Consider the following 25,084-nt stretch of genomic DNA (forward strand, 5'->3'; position numbering starts at 1 on the left):
ACAGTTCGTGAAGTCCGTGAACGAAGTGTTCGGGGGCACCTCCTCACTACCCGCCGACAATGCCCCAGGGAATCGCTGGACAAGTACCTGGAGAACCTGACTCTACTCGCCCGCAACTGCAACTACAAGGATGGGAAGGCTGACGAGCACGTGAAACTGATGATCCGGGACACCTACGTGGCTGGGGTCCGGTCTAACTACGTCCGGCAGTGGCTGCTGGAAAACGGGACCACGGACCTACAGGACACGGTAAAGCTAGCCTCCTCGTTAGAGGTGGCCTACCAGAGCCTCAGCGCGTTCCCGGCAGACCTAGCGAACCCCTCGTGGGCACCACAGTCGCGGCCTTCATCAGACTCGACTACGTCCTAGGCCTGTGCCGCGCAGCTGCACGTTCCACCCGGGGGACCGGCTTGCTACTTCTGCGGTCAGGGCCAACACCCCCGGCAGCGTTGCCCAGCCCTCACCGCGACATGCAGCGACTGCGGCAAAAAGGGGCATTTCGCCAGAGTCTGTCTGGCCCGATCCAAAGCCCCGAAGTCGAAAGCGTACCAGGCCTGACCCACGGACTCACAGGCCCGCAGACCCTACAATGTGGTTGCGTGCCTGCCGGCACCGCCCCCTTCAGACGCGTCATCCGCCTTGTGTAGCTCGTGGGGGCTGCCATCTTTAACCCAGCCCGACACGTGCGACCCGTGGTGGGGGTGGCCATATTGGCCGCCACCTTTAGCACCAACCGACACGTGCAACCGATGGGGGCGGCCGTCTTGGTCGCCATCTCCAACCCAGCCCGACACGTGCCACCCATGGGGTCCGCCATCTTACGACCCCGATACCTCCGACCACACAGACTACCCGCACCTCGACCAGTCGCGGCCAAAACACCTGAAGAACGTGATGGTGGCCGTCCAGGTCAATGGGCATGAGACCCCATGTCTTTTCGACTCCGGGAGCACAGAGAGTTTTGTCCACCCCGACACGGTAAGGCACTGCTCCCTTCACATCTACCCCGTGTCCCAGACAATCTCCCTCGCCTCCGGATCCCATTCGGTACAGATCCGGGGGTACTGTGTCGTGAACCTCGCGATACAGGGCACTGAGTACGCCCATTTAAAACTGTATATCCTCTCTCACCTCTGCGCACCCCTACTGCTTGGACTCGACTGCCAATGCAGTCACCGAAGCCTGACGCTAAAGTTCGGTGGACCCCTACCCCCCCTCACTGTATGTAGCCTCGCGGCCCTTAAGGTCACCCCCCCCCCCGTTCGCTCTTTGCGAACCTCACCCCCGACTGTAAGCCCGTCGCCACCAGGAGCAGGCGGTACAGTTCGCAAGACATGGCTTTCATCAAGTCGGAGGTCCAGCGACTCTTGAGGGAGGGGGTCATCGAGGCCAGCAACAGCCCCTGGAGAGCATAAGTGGTGGTTGTCAGTACCGGGGAAAAGAATCGGATAGTTGTGGACTACAGCCAGACCATTAACCGTTCACGCAACTTGATGCGTACCCCCTCCCCCGCATAGTGGAGATGGTCAATCAGATCGCACAATACCGGGTGTTCTCCACGGTCGATCTGAAGTCTGCCTACCACCTGCTCCCGATCTGCTCGGAAGACCGCCACTACACTGCTTTTGAAGCAGCCGGCCAACTCTTCCACTTCCTCAGGGTCCCTTTCGGCATCACTAATGGGGTCTCGGTTTTTCAGAGAACGATGGACTGAATGGTGGACCAGTACGGGTTACGGGCTACATACCCGTATGTTACCATCTGCGGCCATGATCAGCAGGACCATGACGCCAACCTCCAGAGGTTCCTCCAGGCCGCCCAATTCCTCAACCTCACAAATAACAAAGAGAAGTGCGTTTTCTGCACAACCCGGCTAGCCATCCTCGGCTATGTCGTGGAAAATGGAGTCCTAGGGCCCGACTGTTGTAGTCAATATTTTGCTGCTTCTGTAGTAGAAAGATTCAACAACGCTCGTTGAGACAAAATAACAAGGCTTTATTTACGAAGAAACTGCATGCAGTAATGGCTGAAACTTGAGGTCAGGGAGCAATTAATGAAACTGCTGATTCCTTCTCAAGTCCGCACTTTTACAGAAAATCAGTTCAGTATTTATACATTATCATTATCAAGATTGCGTGACTACAGCTTAGTCAGGAATTCGATCGGAAGTAGAAATGGAAGCAATGCCTGCTGACCTTATTGGGCTCTTTGTCGCATCACTCATACCATTATCTTGTCCTTGGAGGGAACATTGAGAGGTCGGAGGAAGCTTATTTCTTCCTGACCTTATCTTGTCTTATTCCTACGGCCCTGGGTTATGACAAGTTAGTCTTATCAGGACTTGCCGAGGTCCGGTATTTTGGAATGGCTTGACTTTCTCTGATCTTATTCATACTTCAAGTTATGCAGAGTCGGCCTTATTAGTCTTACAGGGGTCTGAAATGGTTAGGGCAGTATTTCTTACATTGTATCAAATATTTTGACCAGTCTTCCCATTGACCAGTTTTCCCATCATGCCATTACTTTATTCGTACCATATCACAGTCCCTCCTTTTGTCATATCATGACAACTAGTTAAATAGGTATATCCATGACTCGATTGAAAATGCATTTACACAAGCAACCAAGCAATCCTATCCCTACTAACAGAAGTAGTAACAGCATGAAGGCCTTAAAGATCCAGTCAAATAATCCGTGACCCAACCACCCTAGCCAACCTGGCGGGTTATAGAAATGAAATTCACTGCCAATCTCTTGAATTTGAGCAGCCTGTCTCTTAATATGGTCGGCCAGGTTAGTGATATTTTCAGAGCCACCTGGAATATAAGTACAGCACTTCTGACCTACGATAGCGCATGTTCCTCCCTGCGAGGCTAACAGATAATCCAAAACCAGTCGATTTGTAATGCCACGGTCCGTCAGCCACTAGTTCAGCTGAGACCTCAGCCAGTGCCTGTCCAGTTTCCCTGGCTTCTGCTGCCGTTACGTTCGCCAGTTGTTCCAATGCTGAGGCCATGTTGATCAGGTCGTTGGCTGCCTTGCCCGTTCCATACAAGGGAAAGGCCATCATAAAGAACTGTTCCGTTTTAGAAATAGTCCTTTTTGCTCGCAAGGGGGAGTGCTTAAGGGTGGGTAGGTGACGCATTTGAGGTACAACATATCCCAAAAAGCAGGATCCTGTCCAATCAATGGGGAGCCACAGAAATGCTTTAGTGCCGCATATGAAATAGGTTCCATTATATGCCGTAAAATCATCAGCCAATGTCATCCAGGGGATTGGGGATGTCTGTCCCCATGAACTGTTATAGGTTATATTCCACACCCTGGACCAATCACAGTTAAACATGCCCTTGCTGGATATGCCTGGTACTGGTCCTTGCCAGTCAACTGTAAGGTTGCACCTACTTTGCCCCATTAACTTTCTTTTCCCTGATTTATTAAAACACATGTAACCTTGAACATTATACGAGTGGACAGTGAGGGAGTGTGGAGGCATGATTATAGGTAGGTTGAAACGAAGCTGAAAATTTAGCCATGTCATAGCCAGCAGATTTCCATATTTCCATATCCCCCCTATCTCCCCTGCTCCTTGTTTGATTTTGTCGTAAAATCCATTCAACCGTCTCTGCGATATGAAAGGGGAAGGATTGGAGAGGTATTTCTTCCCTCGAATGGGCGGGGATGTGGGTACAAACCCAACACTTGCTTACATTCAATTTTTCGGCATAAAGATATGACATATATAAATAGGTATTGGAAGGCAGTAGTTTTTTTTTACTACTGAGTGGCCATTAAGGCTAAATAGTCCAGAGTCCAAAAAATATACTGAAGATCTTCGTCCTGTGTTCTCGTCTGGGTTAGAGACTATCTTCTTGCTATCGAATAGATGTATCCAACTTGAATGTCCTTCAAGCGTGATGGACGTCGGTGCAGTCAGTAGTACGAGGAAGGGTCCGCTCCAGCGTTGTCCTAGTTTCTTTCTGTCCCAGTTTTTCACCAACACGTGGTCTCCGGGTTTGATCACTGGATATCGAGGGACGGCTGTCCCTCCCATTACTGGGAGATGTGCCTGTTTCACCTGTGAGTGGAGAAACTTAGGAGAAAGTGTTAATTGCTTTAAATAGTTCTGCATTTGTTCCCCCATCACATGGAGGTCTACTCCCTCTAGGGGTTTTTCATGGGCATCCCAGGGAGTCCTCATTGGCCGACCATAGACTATTAGACTATCTCTGCAGCTGACAGTCCAGCCCGCGAATGGGGAGTCACTCGCATGTGAAACAGTGCCAAGGATAATACTTTTAGCCAATTTAACCCAGTTTCTTCAGTTAATTTAGATAATTCTTCTTTTAAAGTCCCGTTGGCTCTTTCCACAATTCCTGCTGCCTGCGGGTGATAGGCGCAGTGCAGCTGCTGTTTAATTACGAGTGCTTCGCACAATTCAGTATTGATCCGAGCCACAAAATGTGGTCCATTGTCTGAGCTCACCATTTCCCCCAAAACGAGGAATGACTTCCGTTAACAACAACTTCACCACCTTATGTGCCGTACAATTAGTGGTGGGGAAGGCTTCAATCCATTTACTAAACACATCGATTATTACTAAACAATATTTATAGCACTGTGCTTTTGGCAATTCGATAAAATCAAGCTGTATACAGGCAAAAGGGCCATCTGGCAAGAGAGTGGTTCCTGGAGGGCATTTAATGCCTTTACTCTTATTATGTTTCATGCAAATGACGCATCGATCCAGCCATGTTTGCGCTGCTGTATTCAAATCTGGGTGCCACCAAGTTTTTAGGAGTAGCTGTACCATTCCCTCCTTGCCAAGATGGGTACAAGAATGCAAATAATCAATAAGTACCGGCAATAAAGAATTCAGAATACAAACTTGACCAACGGGAGTAAGCCAGAGGTCTCGTGTCAAGGAGTGTGAACACCCCATTGACTTCCATAGTGTGCGCTCAGAATCAGAGGCGTCCCTCTGTAAATTTTGAACTTCAGTTATCTCTGGCATGCCCTTCGTTCCTAATGCAGGTACCTGGTTCAGAGCCTGATTAGCCCCACTGGGAACAATCAGAGAGGCTGATATAGCCACAGCCTTAGCAGCTGAATCAGCACGGGCATTTCCTAATTGAACAGGAGTGTCCCCCTTTGTGTGCGCTGCACATTTAATAATTGCCAATTTATGGGAAAGCTGAATAGCATCGAGGAGATTTGTAACCCAAAGAGCATTTTGAATGGGAGGTGAGAAAGCCTCGCTGTTGCCAGAGGCGGCCAAAATCGTGGGTCACACCAAAGGCATACCTAGAATCAGTTTAAACATTAGTACTTTTATCTGTGGCCAAAATACATGCTCGAGTAAGGGCGAATAGCTCGGCTTTTTGTGCAGAGACAGGGGTCTGGAAGGCTGCTGCTTCCTACACGTCAGTGTCGGTTACCACAGCGTATCCCGACTGTGGGATGCCAGTGAGAGAAATGGAGGAACTGCCATCAACATTAAAAATTAGATCTGGATTATCAATAGGCCGGTCCATTAAATCCGGGCAAGGCGCGGTAAGGGAGTGATTCCGAAGCAAACAATCGTGTGGCGGGTCCGCAAGGTAACCGGGGGGGCTGATCGAGGAACACAGCAGGATTTAAAGTAGAACAGTGATGAAAAGAGAGGTAGGGGTTTTGCAATAGTGAAACCTCATAGCGGCTCAAGCGTGCTTGTGTCAGATGCTGGGTTTGCTGAGACGTTAGGAGAGCCACAATAGAGTGCGAGGTATGCACTTGTACTGGCTGGTGAAGGGTCAGATTAGAGGCTGCCTGCGCTATCAAATGGACAGCCGTAAGAATTTAGGTGCAGGGAGGTAGACCGCAAGCTACAGGATCCAATTTCGTAGAATAGTAGGCGACCGGGCAACGCCGGTCACCGTGTTCTTGTGTAAGAACACCAGTGGCACATTCATCAAGAATATTAACGTACAACGGAAAGAGTCTGTCATACATAGGTCGTCCTAGTGCTGGGGCGGTAGCCAGGGTGTTTTTGAGAGTAACAAAAGATTGTTTTGCTGAATCAGGAAGTTCAAACTTAAGAGGAGTATTTTGAGAGGAGTACGGAGTTAAATCTTTAGTATGGACAGTAACATTCGGAATCCACTGTCTGCAAATGTTCACCAATCCTAGAAAGGCTCGCACCTGCTTGGACGATGTAGGAGTAATGCGTTCCTGAGTAAGGGAGCGATCCGTAGCACTGATGAGGACACACAAAAATTTGACCTGCCGTTAGCCTTTATGAACTTTAGCAGGCGGGATCACATATCCCCATGAATGGAGACGGATGAGCAGGTAAACGGTGTCACGCTGGTTAGCGATGAAATCAGGGCTGGCAAGGAGTAAATCATCAACATATTGGATGATTGTGGAGCCACCAGGAGGTGATAATGTCGCTAACTGGGAGTGCAATGCCTGTGAGAAAAGGGTTGGAGAATGAATGAAGCCCTGTGGGAGCCTAGACCAAGAGTATTGGTTGCCCTTAAATGTAAAGGCAAACAAATACTGTGATTCAGGGGCGAGGGGTATCGCAAAAAAGGCATGTTGTAAATCAACAAGGGTGAAAACAGTCGCTTCCGGTGGGACATTACTAAGGATTGTCGCCGGGTTTGGGACAATAGGATGTAAGGGTTCCACTATCTGATTAATACGTCGGCGGTCTTGGACCAAACGCCATTCGGATGGTCTTCCTATCTTAGGAACTGGAAGAATCGGGGTGTTACAGGGCGATTGGCATGGTGCCAAAATTCCCTCTTGAAGGAACGATTGAATCATGACCGAGACTCCTTCTTCAGCCTCGGGGCGCAAAGGGTACTGTGAAATCGAGGGCAAGGGCATGTCAGGTTTAACTTTAATAACAACGGGAGGGACATTAGTGAGACCAACTTCGTGTTTGGAGGCCGCCCATAAATCTGCGGGTAGTTCAGAAGTCGTAGATTGGACTGAATGATGGTGGTGCAGTGTGCTAATGAGGACAAATCGGCATTGAAAATATTCTAAAGTGCCTGTGGGTAGGGTTTGACTTCCATTAAAGAAAGGATCAGCTTGTCCTCGTAGTGCAGCTGCCAGAAATTCTAAGGACTTGGCACTGTAGTCTTCGTTGACAGAAAGGGTCACATGGGGTGACACAAGTCCCGACTGACACCAGAGGCCGTGGGGTAAATCAACAAGAAAGGCAGACCCTTCTTTTCCCTTAGCAAGGCCAACAAAGGAAACAGATTGTAGAGAACCGAGGGCGTCTGGTAAATGCTCTCCAAATCAGGCGAGCATCCTGTATGATCGTAGCAATGAGTGACATGTGGATCGGGAATAGTGTGAGGGATCAAAATCAATCGACCACCACTGTGGAGTAGTGAAAAGGGGAAAATTTCGCAGCTGGGCTTGCGGGATAGCTGATATTCTAATACCGTTATCAAGGCAAACAATTTCCACCTGCAAATCACATCCGGCCAGGTTGACACCGAGGACGTGGGTAACCGTGAAAGGGATGCAACATTCCCTGCCCTCAAATTGAACAGAGAGCGGCATCGTAAGTGGATAAACAGCACCTTACCCCATGAAACCAGCAAGTTCCACATGCTTATCAGAAAGGGGAAAGCCACTTCCGGGTGCGGCGATGACCAGCTAGGTCGCACGTTTCGGCACCTCCCGTTTGAACGGACTTTTGGGCTCTTATTGGGAGCCCCAACGGCAATTTTTGACGGCTAAACCCATTGTGCGGTGAAACAGAAGGGAATCCCCCCCGGATGTACATGGAGAAAGGAGATAATAGTGGCCGGATTGCAGAGGATCCTCTGGAGCAGCGGCAAGGAAGGGAAGCACGAAGCAAGATGGCGGCGGAGGGAGGCCGTTTGGTATGGGGCCTGGAACAGCAAGAGTTCCTTCGGAGATGTGTTGAGGAGCTAAAGAAGGAGGTGCTGGCCCCGATGTTGCAGGCGATTGAGGGGCTAAAGGAGGCGCAGAAGACCCAAGAATTGGAGCTTCGTGGCATGAAGGCAAAGGCTGCCGAAAATGAGGACGAAATACAGGGCCTGGTGGTGAAGACAGAGACACACGAGGCACTGCATAAGAGGTGTATGGAGAGGCTGGATGCCCTGGAAAATAGCTCGAGGAGGAAAAACCTAAGAGTTTTGGGTCTTCCCGAAGGTGCAGAGGGAGCGGACGTCGGGGCATATGTGAGCACGATGCTTCATTCCTTAATGGGACCGGAGGCCCCGACGGGCCCCTTGGAAGTGGAGGGAGCATATCGAGTCCTTGCGAGAAGACCGAAGGCGGGGAGAAATACCTCGAGCTATAGTGGTGAGGTTTCACCGCTATAAAGACAGGGAGATGGTCCTGAGATGGACAAAAAAGACACGGAGCTGCAGGTGGGAGAACGCGGTGATCAGGATTGTACCAGGATTGGAGTGCGGAGGGCGAGTTTCAATCGGGCCAAGGCGGTGCTCCATAGAAAGAAAGTTAAATTTGGTATGCTGCAGCCGGCGAGACTGTGGGTTACACATCAAGGGAAACCCACTACTTCGAGACGGCTGAAGAGGCGTGGACATTCATTGAAGAGGAGAAGCTGGACTAGACTGGAGAGAGAAAGAACTTTTGTAATAAAGTAGTGGTGTGATTGCATGGGACTGGGAATCGGAAGGGGGGGGAAAATTTTCTCTTTCCCCTCGATGGGGGTCGGTATGGTGAACTGTGGGTGCCGGTGGGGAAGGAGAGGGGCAAGGAGAGAGGGAGCTGCGCCATTAGGGGCGGGGCCGAGTGGGAAGCGCGGGCTTTGCTCCCGCGCTATGGTAATTGTGGCAGGAAAAGGGGGCGCAGGAAGGAGGGGGCCTTACTGTAGCGCACAAAGACTCCGTGAGACGAATAGAGTGAAGTCGATGAGGCTTTATTAAGCGTGTCTGTTCCCCAGCAGCTCGATAGTAAACTGGCCTGCGGGGGAAGACTCCGGCTTCTTATACTCCGCCTTCAGGGCGGAGCTTGAGGTCAACGGCCAACCAGGACCCGGGATCTGTCAGCCAATGACATTAGGGCGTCCGGTCCCACATGACCCCCAATACATACTACCACATTCACCCCTTGTCAAAAATGAACCCGGCGGGGTGATGCTTCGTATGGTGGTAAGGGTTTACAGGGCTGGTCCTGGGAGGACAAAACATTCACATGGCAATACAGTATTGGACAATTTCGTCCTGTTGCAACTATTTACAGGGGGTATAGGAAGAAAAGCAAAATGTTCTTGTGAACAGTCCATATTTGTTTTACATCGACGCCACGAGTCGGTCGGGCGGTCTGGTCGTCCGTGTCGATCGCCTCGGCCCCAGCGGTGGTGGTGGTGCTTGTACCAGTGTTGTCGCCTCCAGGAGCCGTACGGTTTCAGCTCGGGCTTGATTCTTGGTCGGTGCTGAGGGGAGGGGAACCGATCCTCCTGGGAAGGGGGCGGTCGCGGGGTGCGGCGGTGGCAGGAAGGGGGGGGGTTGGGTTGATGGTGTCGGGGGGGTGTGCGTGTCGCCGGCGGGCGCCAGATCCCGCAGGGAGACCGTGTCCTGTCGGCCGTCGGGGTACTCCACGTAGGCGTACTGGGGGTTCGCGTGGAGGAGGTGAACCCTTTCGACCAACGGGTCCGCCTTATGTGCCCGCACATGCTTTCGGAGCAGGATGGGTCCTGGGGCTGCCAGCCAGGTCGGCAGCGACGTTCCAGAGGAGGACCTCCTAGGGAAGACAAGGAGACGCTCATGTGGCGTTTGATTAGTACTCGTACATAATAACGACCGGATGGAATGGAGAGCATCCGGGAGGACCTCCTGCCACCGTGAAACTGGGAGGTCCCTGGACCGTAGGGCCAGTAGGACGGCCTTCCAGACCGTGCCGTTCTCCCTTTCTACTTGCCCGTTCCCCCGGGGGTTGTAGCTGGTCGTCCTGCTTGAGGCTATGCCCTTGCTGAGCAGGAACTGGCGCAGCTCGTCACTCATGAAAGAGGACCCCCTGTCGCTGTGGACGTATGCGGGGTAACCGAACAGTGTGAAGATGCTGTTCAGGGCTTTAATGACTGTGGCCGCGGTCATGTCAGAACAGGGAATGGCAAAAGGGAAGCGGGAGTATTCGTCCACTACATTAAGAAAATATGCGTTGCGGTCGGTGGAGGGGAGGGGCCCTTTGAAATCGAGACTGAGGCGTTCAAAGGGGCGGGAAGCCTTAATCAGGTGCGCTCCTCTGGCCTGCAAAAATGCGGCTTGCATTCCGCGCAGATGTGGCAGTCCCTTGTGACTGTACGGACCTCCTCTAAAGAGTATGGGAGATTGCGGGACTTGATGAAGTGGTAAAACCGAGTGACCCCCGGGTGGCAGAGGTCCTCGTGGAGGGTTTGGAGGCGGTTAATTTGTGCGTTGGCACATGTGCCGCGGGATAGGGCATCGGACGGCTCGTTCAGCTTTCCGGGAAGATACAAAATCTCATAGTTGAAGGTGGAGAGCTCGATCCTCCACCTTAAGATTTTGTCGTTTTTGATTTTGCCCCGCTGTGCACTATCGAACATGAAGGCTACCGACCGTTGGTCCGTGAGGAGAGTGAATCTCCTGCCGGCCAGGTAATGCCTCCAATGTCGCACAGCTTCCACTATGGCTTGGGCTTCCTTTTCTACTGAAGAGTGGCGGATTTCTGAGGCGTGGAGGGTCCGGGAGAAAAAGGCCACGGGTCTGCCCGCTTGGTTAAGGGTGGCCGCTAGAGCTACGTCGGAGGCGTTGCTCTCGACCTGGAAGGGGAGGGACTCGTCGATGGCGCGCATCGTGGCCTTTGCGATATCCGCTTTGATGCGGCTGAAGGCCTGGCAAGCCTCTGTCGACAGAGGGAAGGTCGTGGTCTGTATTAGGGGGCGGGCCTTGTCTGCGTACTGGGGACCCACTGGGCGTAGTACGAAAAGAACCCCAAGCAGCGTTTCAGGGCTTTTGGGCAGTGCGGGAGGGGAAATTCCATGAGTGCGCGCATATGTTCGGGGTCGGGACCTATTATCCCATTGCGCACTACGTAGCCCAGAATGGCTAGCCGGTCGGTGCTAAAAACGCACTTGTCCTCGTTGTATGTGAGGTTCAAGGCTTTGGCGGTCTGGAGGAATTTTTGGAGGTTGGCGTCGTGGTCCTGCTGATCGTGGCCGCAGATGGTTACATTGTCGAGATACGGGAACGTGGCCCGCAACCCATGTTGATCAACCATACGGTCCATCTCCCGTTGGAAGACCGAGACCCCGTTTGTGACGCCAAAAGGGACCCGTAGGAAATGGTATAATCGCCCGTCTGCCTCGAAGGCTGTGTACTTGCGGTCACTTGGGCGGATGGGGAGCTGATGGTAGGCGGACTTGAGGTCCACGGTGGAGAAGACTTTATATTGGGCAATCCGATTGACCATGTCGGATACGCGGGGGAGAGGGTACGCGTCTAGTTGTGTGTACCTGTTGATGGTCTGGCTATAGTCAATGACCATCCTTTGTTTCTCCCCTGTCTTCACTACTACCACCTGCGCTCTCCAGGGACTATTGCTGGCCTGGATTATGCCCTCCTTTAGTAGCCGCTGGACTTCGGACTGAATGAAGGTCCGGTCCTGGGCGCTGTACCGTCTGCTCCTAGTGGCGACGGGTTTGCAATCCGGGGTGAGGTTCGCAAACAAGGACGGGGGTTGCACCTTGAGGGTTGCGAGGCCGTAGATAGTGAGTGGGGGTATGGGGCCGCCGAATTTGAACGTAAGGCTCTGTAGATTGCATTGGAAATCTAATCCCAGCAAGGTGGGGGCACAGAGTTGGGGAAGGACGTTTAGTTTGTAGTATTTGAACTCCCTCCCCTGCACCGTTAGGGTAACTATGCAGAATCCCTGGATCTGTACGGAGTGGGATCCTGCAGCTAGGCAAATCTTTTGTGCGCTGGGATAGGTGGTCAAGGAACAGCGTCTTACCGTGTCGGGGTGTATAAAGCTTTCCGTGCTCCCGGAGTCGACTAGGCAAGGCGTCTCGTGGCCGTTTATTAGTACCGTTGTTGTCGTCGTCTGGAGTGACCGGGGCCGAGCTTGATCGAGCGTAATCGAAGCGAGCCGTGGTTGTAGTAGTGGAGTGGGGTCCGTTGTTGCCGTCCAAGATGGCGTCGGGGATGAACAAAATGGCCGCCCCCATACATCGCACGTGGCTGGGGGTCACAAGATGGCGGCGGGGGTGGACAAAATGGCCGCCCCCATGCGTCGTACAGGTCTGGGGCGGTCCAAGATGGCGGCGCCCCTCCTCCCCTCGTGGTGGCTGGGACCCAAAATGGCGGCGTCTGCGGGTCGCACATGGTGTGCTGGTGGGGCTGGGGAGCGCTAGGACCGCGAGCGCTAGGACCGCGAGCGTTAGGACCGCGCGGAGCTCCCTCACCGGGGACAGCGGTGGTCGGGGCCCAAGTAGGTGGCGCCGGCGGGTCAGGCGTGGGGCGCGGGGTGGGGGTTAGGGTGGCGTTAGGGACGCGGAAAACTCCCTCGTCTCCGTGGAGAGTGTTGGCCGGGACCCAAAGCGGTAGCGCCGGCGGCGGGTCATACATGGGCTGCGGGGAGGGGGGTTGGGGAGCGTAGGCGGCGTGCAGGGCTCTCAGTTCTCCCGGGACCGCGGTGGTCGGGACCCAGAGCGGCTGCGCCTGCGGGTCGTACATGGCGTGCTGGGGGGGTTGGGGCGCGTAAACTGCTTGCAGGGCTCCCTGTGCTCCCGGGATGGCGGCGACCTCGCGGTACCGGCACACAACCGCATAATGGCCATTTTTCCCGCAGCTTTTGCAGATAGCTGCGCGGGCCGGGCAGCGCTGTCGGGGGTGTTTCGCCTGGCCGCAGAAATAACAGCAGGCGCCCCCGGTGCGACTCGGCGTTTGGACCGCGCAAGCCTGTGGGGTGTCCGGGGGGGGGGGGGGTAGGGGGTTTGCCGCGACGGGTACGTACGGGGCCCAATGGGTTGCAGCGCGGTCGGGGCCGTAGGCGCGGGTATTACGCGCGGCCACGTCTAGGGAGGCTGCTAGGGCCCGTGCCTCTGAGAGTCCTAGCGACTCTTTTTCTAGAAGTCTTTGGCGGATTTGGGAGGATTGCATACCTGCCACAAAAGCATCGCACATTAACATGTCCGTGTGTTCGCTTGCGTTCACCGACGGGCAGCTGCAGGCTCGTCCCAAAATCAGCAGCGCGGCGTAGAACTCGTCCATCGATTCTCCGGGAGCTTGCCGTCTCGTCGTGAGCTGGTAGCGAGCGTCGATTTGGTTAACAGGGCGGACATAGAGACTTTTCAGTGCTGCGAACGCCGTCTGGAAATCGTCCGAGTCTTCGATGAGGGAGAAAATCTCCGTGCTCACCCTCGAGTGCAGGACCTGCAGTTTTTGGTCTTCTGAGACTCGGCCGGTGGTCGTTCTGAGGTAGGCCTCGAAGCAAGTCTGCCAGTGCTTGAAGGCTGCTGCCGCGTTCACTGCGTGGGGGCTGATCCTCAGGCATTCCGGAATGATCCTGAGCTCCATAGTCCTTTTTTTTTAGGCACGCTTAATAAATTGTAGTGCACAAAGACTCCGTGAGACGAATAGAGTGAAGTCGATGAGGCTTCATTAAGCGTGTCTGTTCCCCCGCAGCTCGATAGTAAACTGGCCTGCGGGGGAAGACTCCGGCTTCTTATACTCCGCCTTCAGGGCGGAGCTTGAGGTCAACGGCCAACCAGGACCCGGGATCTGTCAGCCAATGACATTAGGGCTTCCAGTCCCACATGACCCCCAATACATACTACCACACTTACCCAATGGGAGGCTGAGGATAAACGGGGGAAGCCGAGGTCAGCCAGATTTTGCTGACTTCTGGAAGCAACATGGGGGGAGCAATCACGCTAGAGGGGGATCTAGCGGGGGGGGGGGGGGGGGTAACTGGGTTGCTGCTGTTAAGGGGAAGGGGGAGCTGCCACGGGATGGGATGGTCGGGACGGGAGGACACCGTTGGGGGGACAAGTGGGTGCGTGGGAACCGGGTGAGGAGCTGGTCTAAAAAAGGGGGGATGGCTAGTCGACGGTGGTGGGGGGGGGGGGTAAAGAGCCCCCCAACCCGGTTGATCACGTGGAACGTGAGAGGGTTGAATGGGCCGATTAAGAGGGCAAGGGTACTTGCGCACCTAAAGAAATTAAAGGCAGATGTGGTCATGCTGCAGGAGACGCATCTGAAACTGGCGGATCAGGTCAGATTACGAAAAGGATGGGTGGGACAGGTTTCACTCGGGCTTGGATGCGAAAAATAGAGAAGTGGCAATATTAGTGGGGAAACGGGTATTGTTTGAGGCGTGGACCATAGTGGCGGACAGTGGGGGTAGATACGTGATGGTGAGTGGCAGATTGCAAGGTGAGGCGGTGGTTCTGGTGAATGTATATGCCCCGAACTGGGATGATGCCAACTTCATGAAGCGTATGCTGGGGCGTATCCCGGACCTGGAGGCGGGAAAGTTGGTAATGGGGGGAGACTTCAACACGGTGCTGGATCCAGGGCTGGACCGGTCCAGGTCTAGGACCGGGAGGAGGCCGGCAGCGGCCAAGGCGCTTAAGGACTTCATGGAGCAGATGGGAGGAGTGGATCCCTGGAGATTTACTAGGCCTAGGAGTAAAGAGTTCTCCTTCTTCTCCCATGTCCACAAGGTGTATTCTCGGATAGACTTCTTTGTCCTGGGAAGGGCGCTGATCCCGAAGGTGGCCGGGACGGAGTACTCGGCTATAGCCATTTCGGACCATGCCCCACATTGGGTAGATCTGGAAGTAGGAGAGGAAAAGGAACAGCACCCACTGTGGAGATTAGATATGGGATTGTTGGCGGACGAGGGTGTGTGTGTAAGGGTAAGGAGATGTATCGAAAGGTATCTAGAGATTAATGACGACGGAGAGGTTCAGGTGGGAGTGGTCTGGGAAGCACTGAAGGCGGTGGTCAGAGGGGAACTGATTTCCATAAGGGCCCATAAGGGGAAACAAGAGAGCAAAGAGAGGGAGAGATTGTTGAGAGAAATTTTGAGGGTGGATAGGCAGTATGCGGTGGCTCCGGATGAAGGACTATACAGGGAAAGACGAAGGTTGCACATGGAATTTGATTTGTTGACCACGGGCAAGGCGGAGGCACAATGGAGGAAGGCACAGGGAGTGCAGTATGAGTACGGAGAGAAGGCGAGCCGGTTACTGGCCCAACAACTGAGGAAGAGGGGGGCGGCGAGGGAGATTGGAGGGGTTAGGGACGAGGAGGGTGAGATGGAACGGGGAGCGGAGAGGGTGAACGGGGTGTTTAAGGCATTTTATGAGAGGCTGTATAAGGCTCAGCCCCCGGAAGGGAAGGAGGGAATGATGCACTTCCTAGACCAGTTGGAATTCCCGAAGATTGAGGAGCAGGAGGGGACAGGACTGGGAGCACAGATTGAGGTGGAGGAGGTGGTAAAAGGGATTGGGAGCATGCAGGCAGGGAAGGCCCCGGGACCGGATGGGTTCCCGGTGGAATTTTATAGGAAATACGTGGACCTGCTGGCCCCGCTTCTGACGAGAACTTTTAATGAGGCCAGGGAAAGGGGGACGTTGCCCCCGACGATGTCGGAGGCGATGATATCGCTGCTCTTGAAAAGGGACAAAGACCCGCTGCAGTGCGGGTCTTCCAGGCCTATCTCCCTCCTGAATGTAGATGCCAAGCTTTTGGCCAAGGTGATGGCGACGAGGATGGAGGATTGTGTCCCGGGGGTGGTTCACGAGGATCAAACGGGGTTTGTTAAGGGAAGACAATTGAACACTAACATACGGAGGCTGCTGGGAGTGATGATGATGCCCCCGCCGGAGGGGGAGGCGGAGATAGTGGTGGCGATGGATGCAGAGAAAGCATTTGATAGAGTGGAGTGGGATTACCTGTGGGAAGTGTTGAGGAGATTTGGATTTGGAGAGGGGTTTATTGGATGGGTTCAGCTTCTATACAGGGCCCCGGTGGCAAGTGTGATTAAAAATAGGCAGAGATCTGACCACTTCCGTCTATACAGAGGGACAAGACAGGGATGTCCTCTGTCCCCGTTACTGTTTGCGTTGACAATTGAGCCACTGGCCATAGCGCTGAGGGGCTCTAGGAAGTGGAGGGGAGTACTTAGGGGAGGAGAAGAGCTCCGGGTGTCACTGTACGCGGATGATTTGTTGTTGTATGTCGCGGACCCAGTGGAGGGGATGGCCGAGATAATGCAGACACTCAGGGAGTTTGGGGAATTTTCAGGATAGAAATTGAATATGGAGAAGAGTGAGCTGTTTGTGATGCACCCTGGGGAACAGGGCAGGGGAATAGACGATTTGCCGTTGAGGAGAGTAACAACGGATTTTCGGTACCTAGGGATCCAGAAGGCCAGGAACTGGGGAACCTTGCATAAGCTTAATTTAGTAAGATTGGTGGAGCAGATAGAAGAGGACTTTAGGAGATGGGACATGGTGCCCCTGTCACTGGTGGGTAGGGTGCAGGCGGTTAAAATGGTGGTCCTTCCGCAGTTTCTTTTTGTGTTCCAGTGCCTCCCTGTGATGATTACAAAGGCCTTTTTCAAGAAAGTGGATCAGAGCATTATGAGTTTTGTGTGGGCTGGGAAGACCCCAAGAGTGAAGAGGGGGTTCCTGCAGCGTAGTAGGGATAGGGGGGGACTGGCGCTGCCGAGTTTAAGTGACTATTATTGGGCCGCCAACATATCAATGGTATGCAAGTAGATGGGGGAAGGGGAGGGAGCGGCGTGGAAAAGACTAGAGATGGCGTCCTGTAGGGGAACCAGCCTAAAAGCATTAGCGACGGTGCCTTTACCGTTCTCCCCAAAGAAATACACCACAAGTCCAGTGGTGGTGGCAACGCTGAAAATTTGGGGGCAGTGGAGATGGCATAAGGGAGTGACGGGTGCCTCGGTGAGGTCCCCGATAAGGAACAACCACAGGTTCGTCCCGGGGAAGATAGACGGGGGATTTAAAGCTTGGCAGAGAGCAGGGATTGTGAAATTGAAGGATTTGTTCCTAGGCGGGACGTTTGCGAGTCTGGGAGCACTGACAGAAAAATATGGGTTGCCACCGGGGAATGCATTTCGATATATGCAACTGAGGGCTTTTGCGAGGCAACAGGTGAGGGAATTTCCGCGGCTCCCGGCGCAAGAGATTCAGGACAGAGTGATTTTGGGGGCATGTGTGGGGGATGGTAGGGTGTCAGATATATACAGAGAAATGAGAGACGAGGGGGAGATGATGGTGGAGGAGCTGAAAGGAAAATGGGAAGAGGAGCTAGGGGAGGAGATTGAGGAGGGGCTGTGGGCAGATGCCTTAAGTAGGGTAAACTCTTCGTCCTCATGCGCCAGGCTCAGCCTGATACAATTCAAGGTTCTACATAGGGCGCACATGACTGGAGCAAGGTTAAGTAGATTTTTTGGAGTGGAGGATAGGTGCGGGAGATGCGCGGGTAGCCCAGCGAACCACACCCACATGTTTTTGTCATGCCCGGTACTCCATGGGTTCTGGGTGGGGGTGGCGAATGTGCTTTCAAGGGTGGTGGAGGTCCGGGTCGAGCCAGGCTGGGGGTTGGCGATATTTGGGGTTGCGGACGAGCCGGGAGTGCAGGAGGCGAGAGAGGCTGATGTTTTAGCCTTTGCGTCCCTAGTAGCCCGGCGAAGGATATTACTTATGTGGAAAGAAGCTAAACCCCCAGGCGTGGAGGCCTGGATAAACGGCATGGCGGGGTTTATAAAATTGGAGCGGATAAAATACGCACTAAGAGGTTCGGCTCAAGGGTTCACCAGGCGGTGGCAACCGTTCCTCGACTATCTCGCAGAACGATAAGGGAAATGGGAAAGGTAGCAGCAGCAACCAGGGGGGAGGGGGGAGGGCCCATCCGGGCCCTCAGGGGTTTTATACAGGTGTTTGTATATGAGTTATTTATATTGGTTTTTGTGACTTTATTATTTTGGATATTGGTTAGTTTTTATTTTTGTTGCTGGCAGTTGCCGTCTAGTTAATATATTATTTATTCTTTTTTAAAAAACGGTCATCATCATTATTTATATTGTTTTAAAGTTGCAAAAGGGGAAAATTTTGTACTGGCTTTGTTTGACCGAAAAATTTGAATAAAATATATTTTTAAAAAATATATATTTTCTGAATTAATGTCCAGTCTAGCATAGAATGAGTCCCGCCGGTGTGAATCAGGAAGGGGATAGGCCCGCCCTCTATGTAAATCGTAGCGGTAGGCTCGTCAGAGTGGTCTGATGAGAGGACCGGAAAGTTTGATCGGGCTAGTCAGTAGGGGTTTGAGGTGGTGAAGGGTATCTGCTGACGGGGTTGAAATCTTCCTTGTCGTCGAGGTGCTGGACAATCCCTAGCGTAGTGCCCTGTCCATTGACAGTTGAAGCAAGTGACATTATACTTGGCAGGAGGATGACGCGGAGGATCGCTGTCGAAATCCTCCGTGTGTGGAGTGAAGGGGTAAGGAGCCTGTGGGCGGAAACCAAATTCAGGAGGGTCCGTGCAATCTGGGCGATAGTAACGTGAATCTGTCTGAGAGTTTTGACCCTTAGGAGCTCTTCTTTGAGAGGGACGTTGGACGAATTTGGATTTAATTCTGGGCGAAGTGTCTTTGTAACAGGTCTCACGGTTGCGGCCATTGCTCCAATAATAAGGCACAGCATGTTTCATTTGAGGTTTAGAATTGTCAGACCAGTCCATGTTATTAGTTTTAATACTGGATGCTACGCGGTCAGGCAATACCTGCATTAGTAGTGCATTAAATTGGGGAGACTGTGCCTGCATTGAAAGCAATGTCCCCGGAGTAAAGAGTGTAAATGCCACAAAAGCGGTCAACAAATTCTGGACCATCTTCCTTAGAAGTGGGGGTACATCCAAGAGGTTTGGCGATGTCAACGGGTTTACGGAGAGCCCGTTTTAGTGCAGGGAACATTAAAGTACGTTGATCGTCCTACGTTTGGTGAACGGCGCTGAAGGCCGTCCATGTGTCCCCATGAAGTCCTAATTCATTTTTCCATCTATCCCCTAATTCTGGGGGAAGGGATGAATAAATCAGAGAATATTGATCACATGCGGTAGCACCGTACATGATTGCAGTTCTCCTCAAAAACTCAGTGAACCCTTCTGGGTCATCTTTGCAAGAGGGACATTGGGCCATGATCAAACATAGCTCATGGGGTTTAAAAGCCTGCCACCCCTCAATGAATGGGTCGTCATTATCACCAGCGTGGGGGTTAATAACACTCCTAATTGGATAATTTGCGGGGGGGGGGGGGAAAAGTTTCCTCCTCCTTAGGTTGGAGTGATAAATCAAGAAGAGCCTGATTAACAGAGGTGAAGGGTTGTTCCATATTAACGGCTTGCGTATGTGACTGAGTGCGTGTTGCTACGGGGGATGCGTTAGCAGGAGTTTCATTGGCAGTGGGACCATAAGGGGTAGGCTGTACTTGGGACGGTAGAATTGTAGGATCGGGGAGTGCAGTATGAGGGTGGGGTCCAGGGGTCAAATCCTCCTCCTCTTCTGTGTCGCCTGAGAAGGGAAACAGCAGCATGCCAGAGCAACTGGGAGGATCCTCCTTTTGATTAATCTGATGGGCTATCCCTACCTGCCTATTAGTTGGAGGTTTTTTATTTTTGCTTTGTTGTTTATGCTTTCTATCCCAAAGTTCACATTCCAATTTTAAAGTCTCCCAATTTTTTGCTTTACCATCCACACAATCATCAATCCCTTTTCTGCAGGCGCTATCTCTCCAACTCATTAATAGTGATTGTTTGTGGCGTTTAGTGGACTGTTTTTTCCACTCTGAAATTAAAATTTTCCATTTGAAGCCGGCATTTCTCGCCCAAATAGTTTTCTCCGCAGCAATGCAATTATCGTAGTTCCAAGTGCCCCCTAGTGGCCAAATATCGTTACCCAATTTATTGTTCAGCGCAGCAGATAATCTGCGGAAATTACGTTCTTGAGAAGGGGTTTTGGAACACATAAAAAATAGAGGGGAATTGCCCCCAGTTTTGTCTAAACTCTGTCCCATAATGTCAGTAAAATGTGCCCCTGGCAACAAAAAATGATCAAAAAAAATCCCTGGTACCAAATCAAATTGCAGGGTCCCTGACCCAAACTTAAGCCTGTGTAACAAGAGGTCCCTGACCTAAGGCTAACCACAATTGGGGTCCCTGACCCAAAGTATTCTACTAACAGTCCAATTTAGATTCGAGCACCACCACCTGTTTAGTTACTTCCGTCAGGGATGAGGGGTCGAACCACCGATCCGAGAGAGAGAGAGAGACCAAGGTTAATCATACCTTGTCCCGGCATCCGTCTCTTCCCTCCGGGTCGTGGCTCGATCACTTCTTCAGTCCCCCACGGAATTCACTCAGGATATTGGTAACTGCTCGCAGCGCCAAAATATTGTAGTCAATATTTTCCTGCTTCTGTAGTAGAAAGATTCAACAACGCTCGTTGAGACAAAATAACAAGGCTTTATTTACGAAGAGACTGCATGCAGTAATGGCTGAAACTTGAGGTCAGAGAGCAGTTAGTGAAACTGCTGATTCCTTCTCAAGTCCGCGCTTTTACAGAAAATCAGTTCAGTATTTATACATTATCATTATCAAGATTGCGTGACTACAGCTTAGTCAGGAATTTGATCGGAAGTAGAAACGGAAGCAATGCCTGCTGACCTTATTGGGCTCTTTGTCGCATCACTCATACCATTATCTTGTCCTTGGAGGGAACATTGAGAGGTCGGAGGAGACTTATTTCTTCCTGACCTTCTCTTGTCTTATTCCTACGGCCCTGGGTTATGACAAGTTAGTCTTATCAGGTCTTGCCGAGGTCCGGTATTTTGGAATGGCTTGACCTTCTCTGATCCTATTCATACTTCAAGTTATGCAGAGTCGGCCTTATTAGTCTTACAGGGGTCTGAAATGAATAGGGCAGTATTTCTTACATTGTATCAAATATTTTTTTTTTTTTAATATATTTTATTGAAATTTTTTTCCAAACAACAATTTTTTCCCTCTTACAAAGCAAACGTAACACTAAAGAAATTTTGACAATAAACAAATAACTAACCCCCATAATCGTTTAACATAAATTAAACTAAACCCCTCCCTCACCCCCCCCCCCCCCCCCCCCCCCCCGGGTTGCTGCTGCAGGTCGTCTGTCTTCCCTCTAAAGTTCCTCTAGGTAGTTGAGAAATAGCTGCCACCGCCTGGTGAACCCTTCAGCCGATCCTCTCAGGGCAAACTTTATCCGCTCCAGTTTAATGAACCCCGCCATATCGTTTACCCAGGCCTCCAGTCCGGGGGGTTTCACCTCCTTCCACATGAGTAGGATCCTACGCCGGGCTACTAGGGACGCAAAGGCCATAACGTCGGCCTCTCTCGCCTCCTGCACTCCCGGCTCATCTGCAACTCCAAATAGAGCTAGCCCCCAGCCTGGTTTGACCCGGGCCTTCACCACCTTCGAAATCACTCCCGTCACTCCCTTCCAATACCCCTCCAGTGCCGGGCACGCCCAAAACATATGTGCGTGGTTTGCCGGGCTTCCGCCGCACCTCCCACATTTGTCCTCTACTCCAAAGAACCTGCTCAATCTTGCTCCCGTTATGTGTGCTCTATGTAGCACCTTGAATTGAATCAGGCTAAGCCTGGCGCATGAGGAAGAAGAGTTTACCCTGCTTAGGGCATCAGCCCACATACTTTCCTCAATTTTCTCCACTAGCTCCTCTTCCCACTTTCCTTTTAGTTCGCCCACCAACTCCTCCCCCTCTTCCCTCATCTCTTGGTATATCTCTGACACCTTGCCCTCTCCAACCCACACCCCTGAAAGCACTCTGTCCTGAGTCCCCTGTATCGGGAGCAGCGGAAATTCCCTCACCTGTTGTCTAGTAAACGCCCTCACCTGCATATATCTCAGGAGGTTTCCCCGGGGCAACTTATACTTTTCCTCCAATGCTCCCAAGCTCGCAAAAGTCCCGTCTATAAATAAATCTCCCACCCTCCTAATTCCCAACTGGTGCCAGCTCTGAAATCCTCCATCCATTCTTCCTGGGGCGAACCTATGGTTGTTCCTGATTGGGGACCCCACCAGGGCTCCCCGCACCCCTCTCTGTCGCCTCCACTGTCCCCAGATATTCAATGTTGCCGCCCCCACCGGGTTCGTGGTAAACTTTTTAGGTGAGAACGGTAGCGGCGCCGTCACCAGCGCCTCTAAACCCGTCCCTTTACAGGACTTTCTCTCCAGTCTTTTCCACGCCGCTCCCTCACCCTCCATCATCCATCTACGTATCATTGCCACATTGGCGGCCCAATAGTAATCGCCCAAGTTCGGTAGTGCCAATCCTCCTCTGTCCCTGCTACGCTGAAGGAACCCCCTCCTTACTCTCGGAACTTTCCCTGCCCACACGAAGCTCGTGATGCTCCTGTCTATTTTATTGAAAAAGGTCTTAGTGATTAGTATAGGGAGACATTGAAATACAAATAATAACCTCGGGAGGACCATCATCTTAATTGCCTGCACCCTGCCCGCCAGCGACAGAGGCTGCATGTCCCACCTCTTGAAGTCCTCCTCCATTTGTTCTACCAGCCGTGTCAGATTAAGTCTGTGCAAGGTTCCCCAGCTCCTAGTGATCTGAATCCCCAGGTATCGGAAGTTTCTTTCCACTTTCCTTAGAGGCAGGCCTTCTATCTCTCTACTCTGGTCCCCTGGATGTATCACAAATAATTCACTCTTCCCCATGTTTAGCCTATACCCCGAGAAATCCCCGAACTCCCTCAACATTCGCATAACCTCTATCATCCCCCCCGCTGGGTCCGACACGTATAACAATAGGTCATCTGCGTATAGCGAGACTCGGTGTTCTTCTCCCCCTCTAATCACCCCTCTCCATTTCCTGGAGTCTCTCAACACCATGGCCAAAGGTTCAATTGCCAACGCGAACAACAATGGAGACAGCGGGCATCCCTGTCTTGTTCCCCTATATAGTCGGAAATACTTCGATCTTTGTCGACCTGTAACTACACTTGCCGATGGGGCCCCATAAAGAAGCTTGACCCAGCTAATAAACCCGTTCCCGAACCCAAACCTCCTTAACACTTCCCATAAATACTCCCACTCCACCCTATCAAATGCCTTCTCTGCATCCATTGCCGCCACTATCTCTGCCTCCCCCTCCTCTGGGGGCATCATTATCACCCCTAATAGTCGTCGCACGTTAACATTCAGTTGTCTCCCTTTTACGAACCCTGTCTGGTCTTCGTGCACCACCCCCGGGACACAGTCCTCTATCCTCAATGCCAGTACCTTTGCCAGCAATTTGGCGTCCACGTTCAATAATTAAATAGGTCTATAGGACCCGCACTGCAACGGATCTTTATCCCTCTTCAAAATTAGCGATATCGTCGCCTCCGACATTGTCGGGGGTAAAGTCCCTCCTTCCCTGACCTCATTGAACGTCCTCACCATCAACGGGGCCAACAAGTCCACATATTTTCTGTAAAATTCCACCGGGAACCCGTCTGGTCCCGGAGCCTTCCCTGCTTGCATGCTCCCCAGTCCCTTAATAACCTCGTCCACCCCAATCGGTGCCCCCAGGCCTACCACCTCCTGCTCCTCCACCCTCGGGAACCTCAATTGATCCAGGAACTGCCGCATCCCCTCCTCTCCCTCTGGGGGTTGAGACCCATACAGTCCCTCATAAAAGGTCTTGAACACCTCATGTATCTTTCCTGCTCTTCGCAACGTGTCTCCCTTTTCGTCTCTAATTCCTCCTATCTCCCTCGCTGCTGTCCTCTTTCGCAATTGATGAGCCAGCAGGCGACTAGCCTTTTCCCCATATTCATACCTCCTCCTGTGCCTTCCTTCACAGCACCTCCGCCTTTCTGGTGGTCAGGAGGTCAAACTCCGTCTGGAGTCGTCTCCTCTCCCTGTACAGTCCCTCCTCCGGGGTCTCTGCAAATTCCCTATCCACCCTTAAAATCTCCCCCAGCAATCTTTCCCTTTCCTTGGCCTCTGTTTTCCCTTTGTGGGCCCCAATGGAGATCAGCTCTCCTCTGACCACCGCTTTTAGTGCTTCCCATACCACTCCCACAGGGACCTCGCCGTCGTCATTGACCTCCAGGTATCTCTCGATACACCCCCGCACTCTTGCACACACTCCCTCATCCGCCATCAATCCCACATCTAATCGCCAGAGTGCTTTCTGCTCCCTTTCCTCTCCTAATTCCAGGTCCACCCAATGTGGGGCATGGTCCAAAACCGCTATGGCTGAATACTCAGCTTCTTCCACCCTAGAGATCAACGACCTTCCCAAAACAAAAAAATCTATCCGGGAGTACACTTAATGGACATGGGAGAAGAAGGAGAACTCCCTAGCCCTAGGTCTAAGAAATCGCCATTGATCCACTCCCCCCATTTGGTCCATAAACCCCTTAAGCACCTTGGCCGCTGCCGGCCTTCTTCCGGTCTTTGAGCTGGATCTATCCAGCCCCGGGTCCAGCACAGTATTAAAGTCCCCTCCTAAAATCAAGTTTCCTACCTCCAGGTCCGGTATACGCCCCAGCATCCGTCTCATAAATCCCGCATCGTCCCAGTTCGGGGCATATACATTAACCAACACGACCTCCATTCCCTCCAGCCTGCCACTCACCATTACATATCTACCTCCGCTATCTGCTACGATGTTCTTTGCTTCAAATGCTACCCGTTTCCCCACCAATATGGCCACCCCTCTGTTCTTTGCGTCTAGTCCTGAGTGGAACACCTGTCCCACCCATCCTTTCCTTAACCTAACTTGGTCCGCCACCTTCAGGTGCGTCTCTTGGAGCATAACCACGTCTGCCCTTAGTCCTTTCAAATGCGCGAGCACTCGGGCCCTTTTAATCGGTCCGTTCAGGCCTCTCACGTTCCACGTGATCAGCCTCACTAGGGGGCTACCTGCCCCCCTCCCGTGTCGACTAGCCATTACCTTCTCTAGGCCAGTCCCATATCCCGCCTCCACGCTCCCACTCGCTCCCCCAGCGTCGCATACCATCCCCGTCCACCCA

At 52.3% G+C, this 25,084-nt stretch overlaps 1 long non-coding RNA gene across 1 annotated transcript in view; it reads right to left on the minus strand.

Moving 5' to 3' along the window:
• Positions 1–1,974: 1,974 nt before the first annotated feature.
• Positions 1,975–25,084, minus strand: part of LOC140384512 (uncharacterized) — a 46,224-nt gene continuing 23,114 nt past the window's right edge. Inside the window, exon 2 of the long non-coding RNA XR_011933075.1 lies at positions 1,975–4,093. This is a non-coding gene — a long non-coding RNA (uncharacterized lncRNA). The remainder of the gene's footprint in view (positions 4,094–25,084) is intronic.

The sequence above is a fragment of the Scyliorhinus torazame genome, chromosome 10 (genome assembly GCF_047496885.1).
Source record: "Scyliorhinus torazame isolate Kashiwa2021f chromosome 10, sScyTor2.1, whole genome shotgun sequence".
NCBI lineage: Eukaryota > Metazoa > Chordata > Chondrichthyes > Carcharhiniformes > Scyliorhinidae > Scyliorhinus > Scyliorhinus torazame.